Source organism: Herpailurus yagouaroundi, unplaced genomic scaffold (genome assembly GCF_014898765.1).
Source record: "Herpailurus yagouaroundi ecotype Mexico unplaced genomic scaffold, PumYag 29, whole genome shotgun sequence".
In the NCBI taxonomy this organism is placed as follows: domain Eukaryota; kingdom Metazoa; phylum Chordata; class Mammalia; order Carnivora; family Felidae; genus Herpailurus; species Herpailurus yagouaroundi.
This window is the reverse complement of record NW_024412377.1, coordinates 47833828-47859900: the sequence shown is the minus strand read 5'-3', so window position 1 is coordinate 47859900 and position 26073 is coordinate 47833828. Positions and strand designations below refer to the sequence as shown.

The window sequence follows — 26073 nt, the reverse complement described above, 5'->3', positions numbered from 1 at the left end:
AGACCATGGTGCAGGGGCGCTTGGGTGGCTCAGTCAGTTGAGTCCGACTCTTGATTTCAGCTCAGGTCATGATCTCATGGTTTGTGGGATCAAGCCAGACACCAGGCTCTATGCTGACAGTGCGGCCTGCTGGAGATTCTGTCTCTCCCTCTCTCTCTGACCCTCCCCTGCTCATGCTCTCTCTCTCTCTCTCAAAATAAATAAGTATTAAAAAAAAAAAAAAAGAAAAGAAAAGAAAGACTATGGTCCAGTTGTATCGACAGGAGTCAATTCTAAGCTGCTTCAAATAAAGACACTGGATTTGTGGGGTAGGAAGTCCTCTACTAGTAAGATGACAAAAATATAGAGGCCAAACATCTGCCAGGACCCCTCTACTTCTCCTGATTGGATAGAACATTTTAGACTTTTGAGGCTGGATACAACCCCAACATTCTTTGAAACAGGACTAGCCAAAAAGCATCCCAGTTTCCAGATACTGTTTGTATGTGGTCTGTGTGGGAAAGAGGACAATCCAGTAGTGGGGGGCGGGGGGGAAAGGCTTATGATTATGGGTTTTAAGAAAGTGCAAGTAGCAACCATTTCTTAACCCCAGCTATAAAATAAATAGGAGGACATTTTCTCCCTGAAATCTTCCTTTTTTGTTTCATTCAGGAGTATGTTTGCAATTAAGATGAAGTTAATGAAAGATCTAAGAAATAGAGAAGGCTTTAATAAGTCATTTAACCTGACAATACTTCTATCTTAACTCCATTTCCCTTCACATCTGAATGTAACTGCATTAAAAGACAGTAGAATTTCTCCCAGCTATTTATTAAACAACTTGCAAACTGCCATATCAACAGATTTTGTAGATTTGTTTCCCCTTCCAGATATTTATTTACTGATCTTTCTCTTCCTATGTTCTTATCTCTAATTTCCCATCATTGCATTATAAAGTCAGCCAATATTTTTCTAAAGTTAAATCATCAGGGGCGCCTGCGTGGCTCAGTTGTTTGAGCCTTCAACTGTTGGTTTCCACTCAGGTTATGATCTCATAATTCATCAGGTCTAGCCCCGCGCTGGGCTCTGCCTTGACAGGGTGGAGCCTGCATGGGGTTTTCTGTCTCCCTCCCTCTCTCTGCCCCAATGATTTAATGACTTAAATCATTAATTCAACAAATGTCTTGAGAATCTACTATGTAGGCCTGGGCACAGAAAGCTTCCTTTCTAGTGGGGGCGTGAAGTGAGCAAAGAATAATGAAACATTTTTAAATGTTGTCCTTGTACTAGAGGTAGGCTACAGAAACAGACACGGAGAGAGAAAAGTCAGATGCTGAGAGGGTTAGGGAAAATTTCAGAGGAATATTTGAGATCTTTTAGAAACAAAAGCTATCTAAAACTTGTCAATTAAGAGTATGAAATGTCTGCTATGAAATGAAAAGGCAGACTTAGATAGACATTGTTCAACAAACTCATCCAAGAGTTATTTAACCCTCTAGGAGAATTCACTAGTGTTTGACTTTGCTATTTACTAGTTCATTAGAGCTGAGACTTTGAGAAGCTTCTTGTTAACATGTAGACGCATAACCTGTAGAAAAGGTAATTTCAAGGTTATAGCTTGCTTTCTCTCTAGTACTAACCCTTTTGTCGCTGATCAAATTCATCTCCAAACACCTTTTATGGTATACTATAGTTACACTGCTCCTTAAAATGCTCTTTGATCTAGATTTCTATTTTCCTTTTATTCACATTTATTAATGAGTTAAATAAAACCTTTGAAATATATCCATTACCTATTTGGATGAGTCATGTTTATACTTTCTGAATATTATACTTGGAAAAAGGGAGTCTTTAAGGATCAGTAAACATCTACCAAGAAGTCAGGGTGAATTCCTTCTTTTTAATGTCCTCCCCAAAAGAAGACAAGTACAGAGTAAAAAGCAAATACTCTGTTGAAACACAACAGTTGCCTTCCTCTTTCTCCAACCTCGGCTTCCCAAAAGCAAATCAACAATATTTAACTGACTCAGTGCTTAATTCTCTAATGATTATCTCACTCTCCTTTTTAGGCTTATATTCCTCTCTCATAATTTACCTTTTTATGATATAATCTATTAACTCTATGAAATGTAAGGATTTAGCCTATTCTTCCCTCCCCCAGCTTTTATTCTTCTGCGGTTTTACTTGTAGCTGAAATAACACATCTAAACTTTGCCTTGATTCATTAACCTTGGAAGAAAATAAAAATTCATCTTCCCATTTTGTTAAAGATCTTCATGCCTCTCTTGTCTCTGTATCCGCTACTCTTTTCTGTTCTTCCTTTGACTCTGTATCCACTATCTGCCAACCTTGCTCTTATTTCCATTATTCAAGGGTTATAACATTTGCTTAACTTGCTTGTATGTTTGCTTTATAGGAGGATTCTAAAGTTGGAAGAGTTTATTATGACGACATAAAATGTCCATTGGAGAAGCAAGGAGCATACTAAGATAGCATTTAGTTCTCTTTGGATTAAATGCCATACCCCCAGACTATAGTAGTCAAGTGGATTCTTTGTTATTTTTATGCTTATTTGGGCCATGGTCTCCTCATATAGTTCTTGCCATTGTTCTTGTTGAGACTTATTTCCAAATGTCTGCCTTTTCTTTGAAGACCCACACGCTCTCCTTCCCATCACATCACTTGATTCACCGGCAAAACTCTCTTCATAGTAATCTGCTCCAACTTTCTTCTTGAAGATATCCTTCTTAGAGTTCCTGATTTCTCCAGTTTTGACCAAGTACTTTCCATACCTGCTGTACTGCCTTATCTTCCACTTTTTGAAGGGTTTTTGGCTTTAGTTTCACCATTTCTTGGTATCTTCAGAAATATTAAATTTCCATGGTAAATTCACATAAATATATCCAGAAAGGGTAAATGAGAGGTCTATATACCTTGATGTTTTTAATTTTTTTTAATTCCTTGACATTGTTCTCACTTATAATTTGGTTTAGAACTGAATTCTAGATTCAAAAGAGTTTTTTCTCAGAAATATAAGAAACTATCCAATGTCTTCCTGATTCTAGTGTTGTTGATGAGAAGTTTGATAGCATTTTAAAAATAGTACCTTTTGTATAAGTTTTTTCCCCCATCCAGAAACTTTTAAGATTCTTTTATTCTTAGAATTTTGAAAATTGAATCTGATACACATCAGGACCTTGTGTTTAATTCCCATTTAGGTCACTGGTTTATGATGTGTAAATTCAACCTATTGCCTCACTTAATATTTAAAAATTTTGATAATCAAATAGCCCCACCTCCCAAATTTATCTGGTGTCTTTGGTGATTCTTCAATGGGATTTATCTACAATATTTGACTCTTGATTTCCACTAAATATTCTCTTTTCTAGGTCTTAGATCTATACTTTATTTCACAACCCTTTAACTTAATTTACAAGAGATAGTACTTATTTTATGAACGGATTTTTTTTTTTTTTTACTATTTTTAAGGATAAAGATAAGAAGGTTTTAAATACACTCTTTTGTTCCTCACATTATCTATTTTTGCAATGGTTACACATTTTAGTAGTAACCTTTGTTAACTTTTGTCCTTCTTTCATGATTTCTCCTTTACAAGTGGTTTTCTTCATTAGTGTGATTGTCAGTTTTTTGTTTAAAAATACAAAAATGAAGTTTCACTTATAGTTACGATATCAAAAAGCATAATTCAATGTCACCCCTGCTACAACTACATGAACTAGCCAGATAAACCTTTCTTTAAAGATCTTCACTGAAGAGCTATGGATTCAAAGAGCTCTAAAAGAATCAAACTCCAGAGAATGATTTCATACGTGAGAGGTTGGAGGAAGGGGGATCAGAGCAACAAGTCTCCTAGAGAAGGGTAGCCTTTGTTTGACCAGGAGAAACTAGCCAAATGTTGATGAACCTGTAAGCTACTGCATTGGATTTGAAACTAGAAATACCCAAAATGCACAAATTCATTCCACGGCCCTAAACGTAAAAGCTAGAGCCATAAAACTTCTAGAAGAAAACTTAGAAGAATATCTTAGTGTTTTTAAGTCAGGCCAAGATTTCATAGGTAGGACATAAGAAGCAGAAACCATAAAATGAAAATGTGAATAAACGGACACTTCATCCAAATGAAAAACTCCTGCCCTTCAGAAGACACCACAAAGAAAATGAAAAGTAACAAACTGAAAGAACCTATCTGCAGAATATAAAAGACACAGAATTTATATCCAGACCATTTGAAGAATTCCTACAACTATGAGCACCTGAGTGGCTCAGTCAGTTGAGCTCCCAACTTTTGATTTCAGCTGAGGTCATGGTCCCAGGGTCCTGGGATGGAGCCCCACATTTGCCTGAGCTGAGCATGAAGCCTGCTTGAGATATATTCATTCTCTCTCTCTCTCTCTCTCTCTCTCTCTCTCTCAGTCACTCCCTCTTCCCTGTCCCTCCCCCACTCACACACTCTCTCTAAAAAATAAAATGTAAAAAAATAAAGAATTCTTATAATTAAAAAGACAATGCAATTAAAAACTGGACGAAAGGCTTTGACAGACCCTTTACAAAAGAGATACAAATGACCAAGAAGCAGAAGCTTAAGTGCTTAACATTATTAGTCAACACAGAAACGCAAGTTAAAAGGAGGTATCATTTCACGTTAACTAGAACAGTTAAAATTAACAAGGCTAAGAATACGATTGTTAGCCGACAGAACAACTGGATCTCACGCATCTCTTGTGAGAATAAAAAGTGGGAGTGAAGTACTTTGAAGAACAATTTGGTGGTTCCTCATAAAAGTAAATATACATGTATCCCATGACTTAGCAATTCATTCCTTTATATTTACCCTACGAAATTAAGATTTATCTCCCAAGATTGGTTCACAAATGTTCATAAGAACCTGATTCCTAATATTTCCAAACTGATATCAGCCCAGACATCTATCAAAGAAAGAACAAGATAGGATATATTCATACAATGATACTGATGAGAAATAACAGTGAACAATCTACTAATACACCTACAAACATGAGTATTTCCCCAAATCATCACACTGAATGAAAGAAGCAAGAGACAAGTGAATATTGCATAAATGGCCATTTTTAAGAAATACTGAAGGTGGAGATTACTGTTGCCTCAGAAACATGAACAGGGAAACATCAGGACTGATGAAACTTTCTAGTGATACAAATATTTCAACATCTTGATTGTGGCTGTGGTTATAGGAATGTGTATGTTCAAAATCCAAACTATTCACTTACAATATGTTATCTCAGGAAAACAGATTTTAAAAAAGGAATGGGGAGAGTGAGTTAACTATTTTATTATATATAACCTTTCCTCTGTTTTACAGTGTAGTCATCTTACATAAGGGTTAGAATACAGAACCCGTATTTGAAGCAAAATTCATTTACAGTGAAAATAACCCTTGGAACCAGTAGAAAAGTGTCTAATATTTCACAATAAATATATCACAAAGGTCTTCCTCTAGGGAAGAAATCAAATTGAACACAATATGAAATAATTTCCTTATGTATTTTTAGAAGTCGAGTTATATTCAATACAGGGAGATGGCCACCCTCTGAAAACCATGAAAGGTACCTGGGTGGCTTAGTTGGTTAAGCATCTGACTCTTGATTTGGCTCAGGTCATGATCTTGTGGTATGTGAGATGGAGCTCCGCTCAGGCTCTGAGCTGACAGGAGGGAACCTGCTTGGGATTCTCTCTCTCTGTCTCTCACTATCTCCCTGACCCTCCCCTGTACATGCTCTCTCCCTCTCTCAAAATAAATAAACATTAAAAAATAAATAAAATCATGAAAGAAGTGAGATTTAATAAATTAGCAAATATGTGCCCCATCTCACGGTCAGCCTAGAACATGCTCTCATTGAGAAGAACGGTTAAATTATTTTTCTCAATATTCTGACCACACATAATTGAATTGAGGTAAGTGTAATGTACATAGTCTATAGCACTCTTTTATGTTCATGTCTTACTACTAGATTCTACCCATGAATAAGATGGCTACCTGGCTGGCCATTCTATGGGTATGACAGAGCCACAGCACTGCCTGGGTTTCCTCAAAGCTGGACAAGCAGGAAATTCATCTCAGGCTTAGGATGCCCTTGAAAGGTTTAAGGCAAAACCTTAAACCTTCCTAGGACCTTAAAGGTTCCTTCCTAGGACACCCATCCAATTGAAGAGCTCTAAATAGGAAGCTCACTCAGTGTCTTCAGAAAGGATCCTTTCCAGTTTGTTTTGCTTAAGGTTAAAATGATTTTATCAGCTCTGTTAATGAGAAGCAATAGAGAAGAGAAAAACCAAAATTCACACCATAGGCAGATTTTTAATTATGCCCTTCTTTTCCCTTCTTTCCTCCTTTATGCCTGTACTTTGGCGTATTTCCCATTTTTAGAGCTCTACTGAGCGTTTTCCTCTGATATCTTTACTGAGCTATGTTTTATATATCAAAACACTGCATTTCCTTTACAAATCTTCCAAAGATATTTTGAAGTTTTATATACTGTTTATCCCTTCTCCCATCCTTTTTCCCAATTGGGGTTTAACTATATAGAGGGAAGCAGACACATTTGCTTGAGTTCAATCCTACAGCTTCCAGTAAAACCCTAGATATCAATGTTGTGAATATCATTAAATGCCAAAGATTACTTCTGGTGGCTTTCTATGTTTATTATCCCTCCTATAGGTCACATACTTGCTTTTATGGGAACTTGGCCTCTCTTTCTATTTTATGTGTGTATTTTCACTCCTAAAGGAGGAGGAGATTAAAGCCACAAACTAATTACCTAGGGTGAGAACACCTTCTACATAAATATAGGTTGAGTTCTGAACTTTTAATCCATTGATGGGGTTAAGTGGATACAAACACATCCTGAAATTACATAAGCACCATCTATATTTACATGTGGTCATTGTTTGGGGGATGAAATTTTGTGGCTTAATCATAGTCATGGATAGAAGGTAATGTGATTGAAGAAAGATGTCAGAAAATTAGTGACTACAATGAAAGGATTATATTTCTGTTTCTGGGGAAGGGAGCTTTTATCAGCTTTATTATAGTTATAAATCAATTTTTCATCAGACTTCCCTATACTCTTTGTTAGACCCACAATAATGACATCAAAATGTTATTTGCAGATGAGACCATCACCTGTCAGAAAACACAATCAAGAGGTCTCTACCACTAAATCTAGCCTCATGAGTCTAAAATATTTTGAAAACCCTCTGTTAAAAGAGTAATTTTTCTTCAAAAACCTGAATAATCTCCAGGGACATTAACATTGATTTCTATCAAATTCAAACTACAGAAACAGCTCTTCAGATATTCCAAATGTTGCACAAGTGCTTCTTGGCTTCTCAAGTCCAATGGAGCAAATTGACAGCTTGTTAAACTTTTCCCAAATCCTAAAACCTATAATCTCTCAAGGAAGGAGCTATGGTTTAGATACATGGAAGGCAAGGAGTAATTAAATGCATTCGGTCTTTAAGCAACTAGGTCCCAACCTTGCAAAGAGTAAATGGAAGCTCTGGAAAGGAAATCTCCCAGTCCAGAACTGGCAAATAGGTTTTTGTTTTTCCATGCTACGATCAGTTGTTTTCTGGAGTGATGTAGTATTCTAGGGCTCTGAGCTGGGATTGGTGAGTGATGTTTGCACAGGGCACAGGAAAGGACAGTTGGAGCACATGCAACATGGGCACCAATCCTGTAGTCAGAGTGAAGACTTGAGAAAGGCTGCCATGCATAGTGCTGTGCAAGAGAGACAAATAATCAGAGTCGGTAGTGTAGCTAGAAAGAAAATAATAGAAGACCTCCAAAAAAGATTATATGGATGGAAAAATCAGAAGTAGATAGAAACCAACAACAAAAATAGAAAAGAACCAAAAAGAAAATTTAGCAATCCAAAAGTAACCAATCAGCCAGGAGAAACTGACCTATGTTTAAACTGAATCCATTCTATGATATACTTAAGCACCCTCTATCCATTCCCATGCCTGTTAAGTACTCACCATTTTATGGGAAGAGTTGGGAAGCCGCAGATACATTCAGAAAAGCAAGGATGGATTCCACTGAAGGAGACTGATTTCCAAACACAAGCACAGTGACCTCTTTCATCCTAACAGTGATAATGAAGGCTTGAAATAAAGTGCCAAGAAATCAGAGAACTGACACATGGCTCAGGGGAGTCCCAGAAGGCTTCCAGTGAATTGGATCTTAAAAAATGAGTAACATTTCAGATTTTTTTTTTTTTTTTTTGGTGGGGGAGTAGGGATGGCCACTATGGGCAAAAGGATCAGTAGGTACAAAGAAGTGGTGGTTTAAAAAGACAGAGCACATTTCTAGAAAAATGGAGAAGGTCACTGCAGCAGGTGCAAAGGCTGGGGGTAGAGAGAGGGTGAGCGAACAGTAGAAAGAGCTGCTGCACAGACAGAATCGAGCAGGAAGATTGTGTATTGCACATCAAGGTCTTTGGACAGTTCTTCAGGGGGGATTTTCAAAGTATTTTCACAATTATTCCCATCTGATCCTCACAACAAACATGGGATAGGCACAGATCGCCTTTGCAACTCAAGCTCAAGATCAAGAAAATGCTGGTGTGAACATTTGAAAAACTGTCATGAAAAAGAAATGGCAAAGTGGGGGGTAGTTTTAGCAGCAAAGGGGAAGAAGAAGCAAGTGGAAGAGAAAGTCTTTCTGAGAAGAAAGATCATCAGTAGTTGCGAATTTGCAGTTCGTAGATTCCTAACCTAGGTTATATTTGCATAGTTATAAAAACACCGTGCCCAGTTGCAAGAAAAGTTAAAAGGGCCATTTTGTCATTGTCATTGTTGGTGAGAATGGTGGGCTTGTGTAGGTGTTTTCACCTGGCAAAGGAGACCTCAATCTGTACAAGATTCTGAACACGGCAACCACTCAGATTTTGTTAGTTTCAAAGGCCTTGGGTAAAATTCAGCTCAAGTAAACAGAAAGACTGCAAAACATCATGCTCAAGGGGAGAAACACACATCTTTTCCTCAGCAACTGTCAAAAGGAGACTATTCCTAAAACAGTAGCTCTTTGAATTAGAAACAAAACATACAGGCAAAAAGGTGCTACCACATTGGGAAGCAGAATCAAAGAGAAGTGAAGCAGGTTTCTTGTAATGGGTAAGCTTCAGGGCAGGATGAAACATTCTGTGAATGGAGTTGGGCCCATCGCACATTTTAGGGGCCTAACCCAAAGATCAGAGAGTTTCTTATTCTACCAGGATGGTTTCCAGAAAGTTACTTAATATCTTGGTTCCTCAATTTCCCCCTCTGTAAAATATCCCAAAGAAGACTTTCTGAATGGTATTCTAACATCTCAGGGTATACAGTGAGAGCAAAAATTCAACAAGTAGGTTCCCATTCAAGATGGTGACACAGGAAGATTCTGAAGGTCCTGCCATGAACACATGGAGTCTACAGCTACATACGAAACAATTTCCTCTTAAAATACCTACAGCCTGGCTGAGTAATGACTGTACATCAGGAAAATGAGAAGAAAACTAAGTGAAAGTCGGTCAGAGATGCTGAGACACTATCTCACCATCAACGCCATCCCTGGCACTGGAAGCTAACCCAAAACCCAAAGCTTCTCCCTGAGGAGCAAAGGATTCAAACTCTCCATCATGCACATCAACTTTCAAGACATGCACTCAAGAGTCAAGCCAAAAACATGTCGTTTTGAAATCCAACACGACTCATATCTAGAGACTCTCAAGAGAGTAGCATCTGAGAAACATCTCTTAAAGGGCCACAAAGTGGGCTCTGACTCACTTTCCCCAGGGCCCAACTCAGAGGCAGCTGATGGCACCTGGACTTCAAGTGAAGGAGGCTTACCTGCTTATACTAAAACCTTGGACTGGAGGGCAGACATCTAGTTTAACACACATGTCTGAGACGTGCTGGAAAACGCTCTGTGGATTGAGACTGGAAGGTTCCCATCTTTATGCTCTCCCTTTGCTGTGCTAGAGCACCCAGAAGGGAGCTTTTTCATGCAGCTGGTGCCCTGATTTTGGCAGCTGCTGCTCAGGGGATAGATTGTCTAGCACTGGATGCCATGGGGAGCTTGTATTCCTGGTCACATAAGAATATAATTTGCATCACCCAGAAAGGAGCTCATAACCCCTTCCGGCACCCTAATTTGTGTGACTGCTGCCAGGGGGCCCCTCTACATTGCCTACCTTGTGGCTAGTAGGGCTTATGCTTAGAGGTCCCCAAGGACTGTAACCAACAGAGAAAGAGCTCTTAAACAGCTGCCACCCCCAGGGCACACCAAGAGGCACCAGACCCATCAACCTGGTCTTTTCTGTGGAGGTCTACTGCTAATCATCATGACTGTGGTCTGAGGAACAGGCTTCTAATTAAACTCACATCAAGGCCTTCCACAGACCTTGAAGGGTGGGCACAATCTTCACGCTCACCTTGTTGTGTTCCAGAACACATCTATGGAAGGGGAGAGATCTGTACGCATGTAGTGCCGGTTTTTTTCAGCTAACACCCAGGAGACTCCCCTTGATCACTGGTCCTAGCGGTCGGAGGGGCTTGCATCCCTAAGTCCCACAAGACTATAGTAATCAGCAAGACGGTTCTTGGTAGGCTACTGCTCCCAGGGCAGTGCAGAGTGGACTGAGGCATAGCCACTAGTCTTGTTGTGAAGGAGGCGGTTTTCCTTGTTATGGAGCTTCAGATGCAGAGGCAGACTTCAGGTTTGGCACAACTGAGTGGCCTAGGGAGTTCCTCTCAAACAACATAAGCTGTGGACACTGTCTTGGTAGCCTCTTGCTCGCTCCAGCTTGCCAGTATCTCCCGGGAAGGAGCTTAGGTACTAGTCTGGAGCCCCAATTCTTTGACTGCCACCCAAAAGACACCTTGACATAGAGCTCGGTGAGGATGTTTTCAAAACTAACGCCAAGAACAAGTGCAGCAAAAGCAAAACAAACAAGTACGATGACATCAAATTAACAATCTCCTACATAGCAAAGAAACCATCAACAAAATAAAAAGGCAACAGGCTGAATGGGAGAAAATCATTACATATCATGTGACTGACATGGGACTAATATTCAAAAGAGATTTAAAAAAAAAAAACCCTCTACAAATCAACAGCAAACACACAAAAAATCTCATTTAAAAAATGGGCTGATCTGAATAAACATTCTTCCAAAGACCTAGATGCCCAACGGGGGCATAAAAACATCCTCAAGGTCACTAATCATCAGGGAAATACAAATCAAAACCACAAGATGACACCACCTCCCATCTGTTGGAATGCTTATTACCAAAAAGACAAGATACATCAAGCATTGGTGAGGATGTGGAAAAAAGATAACCTTTGTGCACTATTGATGGAAATGCAAACTGGTCCAAACTATATGGAAAACAGTATGGAAATTGCTCAAACAATTAAAAATAGAAATACCAGGGCACCTGAGTGGCTCAGTCAGTTAAACAGCCGACTCTTGGTTTCAGCTCAGGTCATGATCTCACAGATCATAGGATCGAGGCCCCGCATTGGGCTCTGGGCTGATAGCATAGAGCCTGCTTCAGATGCTATGTCTCCCTCTCTCTCTGCCCCTTGCATGCTCCCTCACTCTCTCAAAAATAAATAAGCATTAAAAAAGTAAATAAAAAAAGAAATACCCTATGATCCAACAATTCTACTTCTGAGTCTATCTGAAGAAAACCAGATAATTGCAAAAGACATGTGCACCCCCCATGTTCACTGCAGCATTATTTCCAATAGTCAAGATAAGGAAACAACCCAAGTGTCGGTGGATACACAGATGAAGAAGCTATGGTAGCAATACATACTGGAACATCACTCAGCCATATAAAAGAATAACATTTTGTCATTTGCAACAATGTGAATAGAGACTGAGGGCATTATACCAAATGAAAATGAGTGAGGCAGAGAAAGACAAACGTTGCATAATCTCACTTAAAAAATAACAACCACCACCACCACCACCACCCAAGCTCATGGAGAACAGATTGGCGATTGCAAGAGGCAGGGAGTGAGAGGTGGGAGAACGGTTGAACCGTTTTGTTTAGTTTAAATGAACCTAGTAAAAATGTGTAACAATTTACACAAAAACAAAATTCAACAAGAAGTTTGGTGAAGAAGTTTTAAATTTCTTCGTCTCCAGCTGTTTGGACCTTCATATTCCATCTTTGAATTGAGCCTTACAGACAGGTGTCAAACATGTCCAGAGTATGTAGCTGTGATACCATTAATTACTCATTTATTTAAAGTGAAACTGGACTACTTACTGAAATTGAGAATATCCTTAGGCTTGTGTGATCTGAACCCCCATTTTCCATATGAGGAAACTGAGAACCAACCGCAAAAGTGGGTAGGTGTCCTACCAGTGGGTAGGTTTGCTACCAAGTAGCAAACTCGGCAGGACGCCTCTGCTCAAGAATGTGGTTGGCATAAATTGCTTAAAGAAATAAAGCCAGCTTCAGAAAGCAACACTGTGGGCTCTCCAGCAAGATGCTCTTTCTTTCACAAGGAAGTATCTCTGCGAATGCTTTCATTTCTGACAGCAAGATGTTTATTACCAGAGATGAAACGTTGATGCGTGATGAATGTTAAGGGCAATCCAATGAGAGCTGAAGCAAACCATGAGAAGGGCCGTCAGAAGACTTGATAAGTTAGCCACCTTTCTGCTAATGTGCTGGGAGGCACACAAAATACAGAAACCACCATTTCCACTTCTGAAGGAAACAGGTAAGTGCCCAAGTGATCCACATCAATACTCACACTTGTACAAAAACCGGCATAAGAATTTATTGGGGAAAAATATTCCAAAAGGGAAATACATGTTTGTACACACACAGACACAAACACACACACATCACACACACCCTGACAATTTCTGAAGAGTTTTCCTAAGCCACCCACCTTCCCACACTTAGTGGTGACAATCAGAAACAATGACAAAAAACTATCCTCAAAAGCAGTTTTAAATTTCCCTTTCATAACATCTTTCAGAAGTGTGTAGAGATTTTCTACTGACTTAGGCAGGTGGTAATAAACTAATTTGTATTTTGTAGGAAAAGCACTGTTAGCTTGCACCTATTTGTAGTATGTCTGGATTTTAAATTTGACCATGGAAATTGAGACTTTCAAGAGCACAGCTAAAATACAGACTGATGTCCAAGTGTCACACACAAGAAATAATAATATGACAGTACCACAAATCAGAGACGTACACAGAGAAATTCAGCTCTTCAGTGTTCCCAAGATAATTAACCTTGCTGATATCCATTAGCCATGTTAAGCTTCAGATTCCCTTTCAATCACTCTGGACAGACAAACTGTAACATGCACATTTAATGACAGCATTCCCTCAATACAATTTCCTACATACTATTTAAACTTTTTTTTCTGACACCAGGATCAACTTTTTCCAGAGTTTCTCAATTTTTATAATTCAAATGATCCAGTTGTTAGAAAACGACAGTAGTTTGCTTTCAGCTTTAGTTAAGTATACACAGGAATATACACCCTGACTCAGAGAGGCCACAGTAAACGGAAGGTAATGCTAATTCTCTTACTCAGGAGGGTCATGGCTCATGCGATCTTTAAACCAAAAACAGCAGCTTCATATTCATATAGATTAAAAGAAACCAACACATACTAGCACTTTACAAGCATGATTTCACTTAATCGTCACTGCAACTCTACCAAAAAAAGCGTCCGACTTTGGCTCAGGTCATGATCTCACGGTCCGTGAGTTCGAGCCCCACGTTGGGCTCTGTGCTGACAGCTCAGAGCCTGGAGCCTGTTTCAGATTCTGTGTCTCCCTCTCTCTCTGCCCCTTCCCTGTTCATGCTCTGTCTCTCTCTGTCTCAAAAGTAAATAAACGTTAAAAATAAAAAATAAAAAAAAATAAATGGGAGTTTAAAAACAATATTTTATGCATTTTTACGTACATGATTTACCTATAATGAAACGCTTAGTGAATGTGCCATTTAATCAGTTTTGATAAATGTTTGTCAAGACACAGAACCTTTCTGTCATTCCAGAAATTTCCCTCAGGTACCATTCTAAATTAGGTAGGTAATCATATCACACCAGAACTGAGCACTGAACAATTTCTATCATTGGTGAGTTCTGATCATTCTACAATTTCACATAAATCCTAAAGTAAGTATTTTTTGTTATTTAACTAATTTTAATCATGCTATTTTTGAGATCCATTCATGTTATTATGTTTATCTGTAGAATGTTCCTTTTTATCGCTAAATAGCATTTCATTTTCCAAATATACCAGAGCTGATCCATTTTCCTGTTGGTGGACATCTGAGTCAATTTCAGCATGAAATTATTATTTAAAAACGCTGCTATTAACAGGTGTCAACAAAGGTGTTCAAGCCTCTTGAATAAATATCTAGGACTAGAATATCTGGCGCTCCGGGAAGACAGTTGTGTAACTTTCTAAGAAACTGCCAGATGATTCTTCCAAGTGGTTGGAACATTTTACATATGAGAGCTCCAGTGGCTCATACATGAGGGAAATTTCTGCAGTGGCAGAAGGTTCTGTGTCTTGAAAAACATTTGTCAAGACTGATTAAGTTTTGGTGTTGGCACGCCTTGAATCTTAGCCATTCTGACAGGTATGTAGTGGGATCTTACGTTTTTAATTTGCATCGCCCTGATGACACGTTATGTCAGATGCCATCGCTTCTGTTCATTGGCCATTCTATATCTTTTTTGTATGCTTTTTATGTACATGTTAGATATATGTGTTACAAATATGCTCTCCCAGTCTTGTGGGGCATCTCTTTATTTTCTTAGTTTTTTTTCAGTGAATAGATGTTTTTAGTTTTCATGAAGTTCAGTGTATTTTTTCCCTCTTATGGCTTGTGCTTTTGTGTCCTTTAAAAAAGAAAACCTGCCTTCTGAAGTTAGAAAGGTATTTTCACTTTTCTTCTACTATCTTTGTTGTTTCAGCTTTCATTGTTCAGTATGCAATTTGACTCAAGTTGCTTTTTATGTACGGGACTAGGTGGGGGTTTAGATTCTTTATTTTTTCAAGTAAATATCCAGGTATTCCAGCACTATTTCTTAAAGCAGTTTTCTTATCCCACTGAACTCATGTGGTGCTCTTGTTGAAGGCCAGCTGATTGCACATGTGTGGGTCTAATGTAGAACTCTGGTCCACTGATCCATTTGTTTACAATGGCAGCCAATCTAACATTACTTTTTATTATTATCAATTTTTTAACTTTTCCTTATGTCAGATGCAATAATTAAAGCCCAGTACACTTTGCTTTTGGCATTTGAGAAAGGTTTTATTCTCTCTTTCAATGCCATATGGATGTATTTATAAATACATGTGTGTGAGTGCTTACATACACATATACACATACACTTAGGTGTACCAATTTTCTGAGAGTGTCCCAGTTTTTAGACCCAAGATTTTCTAAAACTCTTTTTTCAGAGTTCAAGGAACAGGGTTAGCAGTGGTTTTCAAATTTTAGCAAGACATATGAATTATCTTGAAGACTTATTTAAACATAGATTCCTGGACCTCACTTTAAGATGTTCTGATTTAGTAAGTCTAGGGAAAGGCCTGAGAATTTGCATGGCTCACAAGCTTAGGTGACGTGGATGCTGCTGGTGTCTGGGCTGCACTTTGAGCAGCATTGGTTTCAAAAAAAAATTAAATGGCTTTCCTAATGTTCATACAGAAGCTTGATTTGCCTTTTCTAAAGTGTGTGACCACAGCCACTAATTTACACTGTCTTCACTTGAAAAGACATCTGAAAAATCTGCCGAACGCACTGGAGCATGGGAGCCAGGAAACATTATGGTAGATTGATGTACCAACACTGCCTCATTTCCTCCTTCCTTCCTGGAAATTCAATTTTGGTCTGTGAGCAGGGGCACGCACATACCTGCGCACGCTACAGCTGAATCTAGCCCCGTGATGTCCCCGCACCGCAAAGCGCATTCTTCTCCCTGTGGCCTCCGCCAACAATCAGAGAAAGTTTTATTTTCCCCTGAAGAGTTGATTGGTCTCTGAACCAGGAACATTTTTATGGCCAAGTCCTTTAAAACTTTCTCTGAATATATGTTTTAAGTGGTTAGCGTCTAGGTGAATATTCCTGACAGAACAGAGGCAGGTTCGGAATTAAAGATCAACACACTCAAAGAACTCAGTCATCAAAACCCCAACCCAAACCCCCACGCTTCTCTAGATTTTTATGACTAGCACAGAACAGCTTTTTGAGCTTTTCTTTCCAACAGATCAAGCACATGCGAGCAGAGGGCCATACCACAATGATGCATCTCTTAGGCAGAATGTTGGGATTTGTGCAAGAACCCAAAGGGATGCTACTTCTTTTTCTGATTGTTCAATTACGTAGTTAGCCTTTGGAACCATGTTAATGGGAAATTAATTCATAAATAATATTTAGATGTGAACTGCTTTGAAGGTGCCCTTTGTGAAGGAGATAAATTATTTTTCCTTCTTTGAAAAAAATAACAAATCCCCCGAATAAAGGGAAGAGAGGAGTTTCAAATGCCACCCTCCCACTGTCACCAGCCCCTCAGCACTCTTTTCAGAGGTGTTGTGAGCAGCGTGAGCATCAGAGCTTAATCATTTCTGCACGGGCCTTGGAGGATTTTACGAAAACTGGAGAGAAAGTAAATGTACTTCCTCCTTAAAAGAAGGTCTTTTCAGAATCAACGCAAAGTATCTACCACGTTTCTTTCAGCAGTGAGAAAGTCGAAGATACAATGAAAGCAGGCCTAAGGCTGGAACGTGTTCAATTTTCATCAGCTCTAGAACTCTACCTTGCCCAGCTGTTGACCTATGGGAGTCCTCTGTGCCAGAGAAGGGAACCAACCAACACCTTAGCTACAACTGTTCTCCCCATTTCCAAAGCCTTTGGGGTATGAGGGTTTTGTCTTTGAAGGCAATTAAAATGACAGCAATGAGTTATCAATGGAATTGTCGGAGATGTTCTCCAGTTTCTCTTAGACATGTCATGTGGCCCCAGGCTGTTAAACCACATTTCCACAGGGCTTACCCAGCTGTGTGTGCTGTACTACTATTCTCTACAGTAGTGAGCATAGAGATGTAAACTTCAATATGTCTGAGAGTGTCTGCCCATTGGCCCTTCCGTGGTACAGAGTCTCAGAAAACCTTTTTACTTATAGTTCTTTTGTTTTCCCAGAACAGAAATCCCTATTCCAGATGGCTGTTATCACTTATACTTGTGATTTTCCCCCCGAGCTTACAGAACAATGCCTAACACAGTAAACGCGCCATTAATGGTAGTTTCTGTAGGTTTCTCTCTCTCCTCCCTCCATCTGTTCCTCTCTCACCACCCAGGGAGAGAGAGAATGAGAGAGAGAGAGAGAGAGAGAGAGTTTACACACCACTCCACAAATTATATATATATATACACACTATATATATAGTATATATGTATTATAATATATATGTGTTATAATATATAATATATATACATATGTATTGTATTATAATATACATATATAATACATATGTATATAATACATATGTATTACACATATGCCTGTATATGTACACAGTGATTATCACTGCAACCATAAAAAAAATGGAATCTCCTTATTCAAACTTGCCTCAACATTGGTATGTATCCAAAATAAATATTAAGGCAGGTCCTCCCAAAGAACTTAAGAAATAATACAAAGCTTTGCCAAAAGTGTCCTGTGGACACTGAAAGTAGGAATTACCAGTGTATTCCACAGCACGCCTTCTTCATTCATCTCTGTACCTGAAGTCCTATCACATAGGCGCCCGGATCCATTTCACTTTTCTTTCTATCACAGACACCTGCAGACACCTCTCCCCGTGCCTGGTCTCACTCCCCTCTGGTCACTTCATTATTATGGAGACCACGTGGACTTTGGCTTCTCTCACTGTACCTTTATTCATCCCACCACATCCCAAAAGTTAGTAGCAAGAGAGAAGATCATTGCTCGAAAAGAGGAAAGGAGAAAGGAAAGAGAAATGGGGTATGAGGAGGAGAAAAGAATGAAAATGATTAAGTATCTTTAATTTTTTTGCCTTAAATATATATTTATATATTTTGCAGTAAATCTATGCGTGTGTGTGTGTGTATATATATATATACATATATATATATATATATATATATTCACGCACACACATATATACACATATATAAATCTATATACGTGTATGGGTGTGTGTGTGTGTGTGTGTGTGTGTGTATATATCCTTAAATGTATGTGTATATATACATATAGATCTCAAGATCAAAGGTCCATACCTTAGCAGTCCTAATCTTCCTGAATCTTGAACACAAATTTCAGGGCAACATTGGGGTTGAGATAGTCTCCTCAGGCCACCACCAACGGGATAGTGTTCTTAACCTCCACACGGGTTCCAGTACTGCCTTCTGAAGATGGAGGTTTCTTCCACGGCTACAAAAACAACAGCAGCAAAAGAAAAAAAAAAAAAAAAAAAAAAACAAACAAACACAAAACATCATAAGAGAAAGAAGATATTCATAAATGAAACCTAAACTGGACCTTCAACAAGGATATTAAATTCTAAACCATTTGACTTGAATAGACTAAACAGAAGACACATTAAATTCTGATTGGCATAAATACAAATAATACCTGAATGGATTCAGTCTTGATTAGACTTGAGTAATCATACAAAAGCAGAAAAGGTCACACTGCATCAAGGCTGGCAGATTTTTTAGGACACAAATAACCAAATTTGCTCATTTCACTTCATAGGGAAACTAAAAAAGAGATTTTTTCCCCAAGATAATTCATTACTGGTGGCATATTTGCACCAGTGAATCAAGCAAATCTTGAATAAAAACAAACAAACGTGCTTCACACTGTGGTCTATGTTAAAATGAGACAAGGGGCGCCTGGGTGGCTCAGTCGGTTAAGCGTCCGACTTCAGCTCAGGTCACAATATCGCGGTCCGTGAGTTCGAGTCCCGCGTCGGGCTCTGGGCTGATGGCTCAGAGCCTGGAGCCTGCTTCCGATTCTGTGTCTCCCTCTCTCTCTGCCCCTTCCCCGTTCATGCTCTGTCTCTCTCTGTCTCAAAAATAAATAAACGTTAAAAAAAATTAAAAAAAAAATAAAAAAATAAAATAAAATAATAAAATAAAATAAAATAAAATAAAATAAAATAAAATAAAATAAAATAAAATAAAATGAGACAAAAGGGGACAATGCATCCCTTCTTCACTTTGAGACAGTTCCCTCCCTTGGCTTTTAAGATAGCAAACTTGCCTGTCATCACTGGCCACTCCATCATGGCTACCTCTGTGAGTCCCCTCTCTTACAATGTTCAAGATAAGAGCATCTTGGAACTCAGTCCTGAAACTATCTTCTCTGTGAACTCACTCAGCAAGGGCATCCCCGAGCTCCAAAGCTCAGGAAACTATTTATACCCTGACAACTCTGAGATCATCTCCTGGCCCAGGTACTTCGCTGAACTCCAGACTCTCTGATCGACGGACTATCCAACAACTCTGCTTGGAATTCTGAAAGACATGTCAGGACATGCCCAAAGTGAAGTCCTGATTCTATTACCCACACAACACCCTCTGAATAAAAAAAAGTGAGGCTCACACTCTTCCTAATTTATTCCTTCTCAAAGGCAATTTTATTCACCCTGCTGGTCAGGTGCAAACCCTGCCAGTCAACCTTGAGTCCTCTCTCTCATACATACCCCATGTTCTCTTCAAAATTCAGTGGTTTTATCATCAGGATAAATCCAAAAGCTGACCACTTTACCTTCTCCTTCGCTCACACTCTGGTTCCTGGCATCATTATAGATCTATAAGGTTGCACAGCAGGTATGCTCAAGCCATGGCTGTCACTCTCAACTAGACCCCTGAGTAAGCCCATGACACTCCCCTGCTCAAAACCTTCCACCTCACTCAGAACCAAAGTCAAAGTCATTATACCGGCCAAAAAGGCTCCACGTGACACAGCTCTGTTACCACCATCTTTATCTCCTACCCTCGCCCTCACTGACTCCTCTCCAGCCATCTTGGCCTCCCAACTATTCCTCTAGCTGTACTGCAGACTTGGGCACTTTCCCTTTACCTGGAAGGCTCTTTCTCCCCTCATTACTTTGTATATTCCTTCCAGTGTGACCTTCTCACAATTGCTGGTAATAGTAAACCCTAACATCTCCTCATCCCCCTTCACTGTTTACAAATTGGTAAAGACCTGCTCATATACTACATGGTTTACTCAGTTATCTACCTTTTCCCAGTAACACACAAGTTCCATGCAGACAAGACATTTTATCCCTGGTATCCTGCTGGATCTCCAGCACTTCATGTACAGCCTAGCACCAACATGGAGCTCAACATATATTTTTGAACGAATGAATGAATGAATGAACGAACGAACGAACGAACGAACAGGAAGGTTACATAAACCTTCTCAAGGCCACTCAGATGATAAATGGCTGATCCAGGTTTAAACCAAAAGCATCTGTCTCCAGTAATCCTGATACTATGTAATCACAGCTACATGAGGACCGATTAGTGTTGGCATTAGGAATAGGTTCAGTATAGCCCGGCAGGTGACACAGAAGATGTATTTTATATTTGAAGAGCCCAAAGGTTTTCTAGAAACTCAAGAGAATATATTTCACATAGTGGGATGGCTCTGCTTACACCCTTATGTAGCATTCTCACTATTAACCTTGACCTCATCTTTCTCAGTTTCCACTGCATTTCCTCTACACTTATTTTTTGTCCCTCCCTCAAATTTCAGTCCCTGCCTTTCTTGAGTGAATATGAGGAAACGGGATCCAAGATTAGATAAAGGCAAGAGGAGAAATAGGTTTAGGGAAAAGGTGTGGGACAGGGATCAAAGGACTATGGATCTGAGGCTAGTTGGGCCACCAACGCACTGAATGTCTTCAGTGGGATCCTTTCCCCTTCCTGAGATCCTAATGCTCGCTGAGCTAAAATACATGCCCTTCAAAGAGGTCCTCACTCCCCCAAAATTGATTGCTTTCCTTTGTAATTAGTAAAAGGCTTCGTCATTCTGAGTAGTCGAAGACTGGTTACGAAGCAGGGTGCAATATTTAAGAACTAGGGTTCAGGACAGTGCTAGCATTCACATCCTGTTTCCACCACTGTGGAACTCTGAACCAAGACACTCCACCTGTCTAAAAATCATTTTTCTGTCAAAGTGAGTGGATAGAAAAAGCTGTCTCTATACAGAGTTTGTGGAAATCAAACAAGGTAACATAGGTGAATCATCTGTTACTGTGCAGGGCCTAAGGACTCAATATTTGTTGCTCTTAATTTCTATTTTGCATGATTGCAGGCCACCATCCTGCATGAAATTTCAAGTTTTTCTCTACCTGCCTGCAGAGTCTTAATCTTCTCCATCTTTCATCACACGCAACTGCTTTTGTGGCCCCTGATGACTTTCTCTGGAAAGGCTTTACCCCAACTGCCCCTATTTTCTAAGGGCAGATGGCAGAAATCTGCGACATGAGACACTCAAGTTCTCTGGTTCTTTTCTTATCCTCTTGCTGATGACCAGCAATCTGAGGATGATCTTGTCCCTAGAATTCTTTTAGGCTGATAATCATAAAGCCACAGTCTACAATTATTCCTGCATTCCAAAGCCAAGAAACCCAATTTGGAAGGCACACAATGCTATCATTTGGCACAATGATACATGGAGTTATGAAGAAAATTGTGCTGACTGCTTTGAGAATTTGAGTCTCTATCTGGATTCATCTTTCTTCCTTTTTTTTTCCTAACTGATATTAGGAAACTATGCGCAGGTAGTAACAACATAAAAATGTCACTTACTTTTCAGGTTTAACTACACTACAACCCAATAATAAGTTAGGATGCTTCAGGGACAAGTTACGTATACTCCATACTAAGTCACTGAAGGACTTGCCCAGAAATGCATTTACGAACACATGTTTTTTGAACACACAACATTGACCATGCACTTTGTTAAGGGCAGGGAAGATTAACGATTTCATTCCTATCCTCATGAAGCTTTTACTCCAGCAGTTTTTTGTTGTCTTTTCCCATTTCTTAACTTCTGCCCAGATACGGGAAGATTGGACAAACTCCTCCAAAGCTGTGGATTGTCTCAAGTAGTGACAGAGTGTCCTGCTATACAGAGCCTAATTTCTGCTGATTTTATAGAGAACACTCTAATTCTTGGTTTTCTCAAGAATTAAGCTCATTTCCTTAGTTTGCTGCCCAGCCCCCATCTAACACACACACCTCTTCTCAGTTGATCCTGGTTTATTTCCCTCCTGCAGCAAAGAAAGAAAAAAGTAGCCACCAAATCCACAAGTATACATTCCATTCATTAACAAAATGCTACAGGGATGGTATGGTAAGAAGGTACCGGGCTCAGAGGACACAGCTGCAGAAATCAGCGTTTTTGAAATCTTCGGGAATGTGATGGGATTAATGCTGTTATATGGCAAAATAAACTGAGAAAGGATATACTAGGAATATTGCCAAAGGGAATAATGTCAAGAAAGAACAACATGTGTCTTCAATCACCAACGTCTGCATGGTTAGAGTGCTAATCACAGAGGTGGGTGTAATCTCTGCCTGTTGGGCAGCCTTGAATGCTTCAGGGAATATGTCATTTTTCAAGAGGCATCAATTAGTGGCTGTTCTGATGGCAGAGTGTGAACCACACCTCTCTAATGATTGGGCTGAGTTAATAATGATTCCTGTGAGTGTACAACACAACACAAATGCACCCAGACACACTCGCCAGAGAGGGCAGGACGAGGCAGAGTAGGAGAGGGACATAAAGATACTAGGAACTATGTATCTTGAATAAGATTTCTGAGTGGAAGCGGGCCGGGGGAAGGGATGAACCGTGAATTTAAATCGAATGAACTAGGCTGGGTTTTACCAGGAACTGGAGAAGCACTGCCCTAGAGGACTTCCCTTTCAAGGAGAAGCACTGTGATTATACACAAACCATGTATGTGTCCAAGGCTGCACCTCACAGACATACACGTGGCATTCGTGTTTGCCAGCAATGCGTCACATGTTCATTACCTCCATTTGCATACGAAGACCTCATTAAAGTAATGTGCGTGGGATCCCGCAACTAGAAAGTGACAGGATTTAACTCAGAACCAACCCTGGAGCTTCGCGGGGTTCTCCAAATACACTGAAAATCACAAAGGATTCTTTCCTAGATTTTAGATCTGGTCCAGGGGAGTTTTGATGCTCAGAAATGCCACAGTCTGATCTTCAAGGAAAGAATTCAGTCTCCTAAGCACCTAAGTGGGAAGACTGGCCGGGCTTGGTTTCTGCCAAGTGAAAGCACCCAGATACAGGAGAGGGCAGGTTTCTTCCAAAGCCATAGAGGAGGTCACACCCCATGTTGGGACAGTTGCCTCCTGAACAGCAGATGCCCTGCACCCAGTCACCACTGGTAGTGGACTCAGTTTCTAAAATATTAATTACACTTCCTACCAGCTAACTTTATTGAAACAGCTTTGGGTCGGTGAAACATAAAATATTTTGGAGATCTGGGTGCTCATCTGTAACTGCAATCACTACCTTTGGGCTAAATCTGGAAGTCTTCTATTTATTCCTAATCTGGACACCAAACCATCAAATTACTAGGGAATAAATTAAGAATAGTTGTGTCACTGGATTTTAAGGATAATAGGATATATCTAACGACTTTCAGATACCTGATCTCTTGCCAGCTCATTAACACCTCATTTTCTTACCTGGTGAGCCTTTTGCATTGAATGGTGAGGAGAGCCTGGGCGGCTCAATCGGTTGAGCGTCCAGCTCTTGATTTCGGCTCAGGTCATGATCTCACGGTTAGTGAGATTGTGCCCCAGTTGTCAGGCTCTGTGCTGGCAGCATGGAGCCTGCTTGGGATTCTCTGTCTCTGCCCCTGCTTATGTGCATGCTATGCTCACTCGCTCTCTCAAAATAAACATTTAAAAAAATTGAATAGTGAAATCAAAGGGACTCTAGAAGAAATGTCACTGAACATTATAATGAAACTTGAAGGAATTTGCTAGCTTTGGGGCTCATTGTTCATCTGCATTTTTCTTTGGCTAGTTAACAAATGATTTATCTCCAACTTCATCAAGAGGGTCAGACACTGACAGTCTGTAGGCAGAAACAGGGGTGGCCCACAAGATGTGCTTTTAAAATTTAACATTCATCGAAGGATAGATGCCCACCCTCACCCCTTTCCATATGCACCTATCCACTATTTCTCCCAGTCTGACATTTGCTATTTTCGCTATCTACAAATACAGGTTCACCTTTGCTTTAGGAAATGTATCACTGTCACCAGAGAAGCCGTCTTTGTTCCCAGCCTAATAGCAAGTATATATACGATTCCTTAAATACACCTGCTCTTTGCATGACTCATGTATTCAAACTCTCCATCAACTTCCACACGTCTATGGACCATTCGACCTTGTAGATCCCAACAAAATTCACAGTGGCAGCACAGTACCTCACGTGGCCTCAAATCCAGACAGTAGGCTTCCTAAGCCACCTCAAACCCAGCCAGTGGTGAGTTTATCACACCCCTCTTATGTGTTAGCATGGAGACACAGCTTGAGTACATGCCTCAGTGAACCAGTAGTTAAGTTACCAGGGGCCATTTTAAGTGGCAGCTTTCCATCTACCTCTAGATACTAACACAGTAAAGAAAATATAAGAAAGCATCACCTCATCCCTGGAACCCCAGTCTCTGATCTCCTTCTTTTGGTGACATATAGAAGTTAGATGCACAAGATTATGACACCATGAACACTCAAGGGTGCTCAGCAAAAACATGTCATTCTAAGAGGCTGTAAACATGGACACTGTCTTGCCTTGTTACCATAAACCGCAAAGGTCATACTGGCTGAAAGTATCAGATCCCTGCATGGGTTTGATTCCTGGCTCAGCTGCCCACTATCTGTATCTTTGGACATGCTTTTTACATCTCAGTGCTTCATCTGCAAGACAGAAGTCATAATACATATCTCAAAGCGTTCTTTTTGAGGAATAACTTTAATACAATGATGGTACGTTTGAATTAATATAATGTGCTTATGTTATAATTCATAGTGGTATGAATTTTCTTATTAAAAGGGCATAACAACACCTCAACTAGCTCTTACAAGGATTTTAGGAGGTGAAAAATATTACGTGCAACATTACGTTCGTGCCTTACCTACTAGAACAAGACATTGAGAACATCAAATCTATCTGCGTCATGTTTCTTTCTTTGAGGAACAGAGTAAGAATGTAACATGGAGACATTGCATAGGCATTATATCTGTATGTGGACATATATTAACCATTTATGTTTGATCTCCTTCACTGATTGATCTCCAAAGCAAGTTATACCTTTTCCTTGCTAATTCTGTGGTGGCAAAGAGGGAAGGCCAGTCTAGGGAATGACTGAGGCATTGGATAAACCCAAATCACCTAAGAATGAGAGGGGCAGAATTATTGCCCAACCCCCAAGATGTTAATAAAAGCATAACACATTATCATTGGTTTTGTTAAGTAATCAAAGTCTCAGAAATGATTAGCTATTGAGCTCATATGTACCAGCACTGTTCTGAGCTTACATTTGCTCAAGAAATGCTCCAAAATGAAGCAGTGCTATTGGGATTCTCTTTTTGCATATGGAGAAGGAGAAGGCTCAGAGTATTCAAGCAAGTTGTGCCACAGTACAGAGTATGGATTGGAACCCTGGAGAGTGAGTCTAGGCTCTGGGCTTCCAACCACCCCTAAAGTCTTTCCTGATGGGTCATGAACTCATGTTTGTCTATGATCAAAACTGCCCATGTTTTGCTCCTTATATTGCTTACGTGAGTTTTTGAGGGGTAATCTTTTCATTTTGTAGGATAAAAGAGTTAATATTCCCAATCTAAATACCTTATAAAGATAGAAAAGAAAAATACTAATAAGTGTCTAGAAAAATAGGCAAGGGATATCAACAGGAAGTTTACAAGAAAAAAAAACATGCAAATAGCCCATGAACTCAGCAAC

At 39.7% G+C, this 26073-nt stretch overlaps 1 protein-coding gene across 1 annotated transcript in view; it reads right to left on the bottom strand.

The window, feature by feature from the left end:
* SGCD (sarcoglycan delta) overlaps positions 1 to 26073 on the bottom strand; it is a 944201-nt gene that overhangs the window by 544529 nt on the left and 373599 nt on the right. The window contains exon 2 of the mRNA XM_040443049.1: positions 18322 to 18475. The gene's annotated coding sequence lies outside the window, so the exon portion shown is untranslated. The remainder of the gene's footprint in view (positions 1 to 18321; positions 18476 to 26073) is intronic.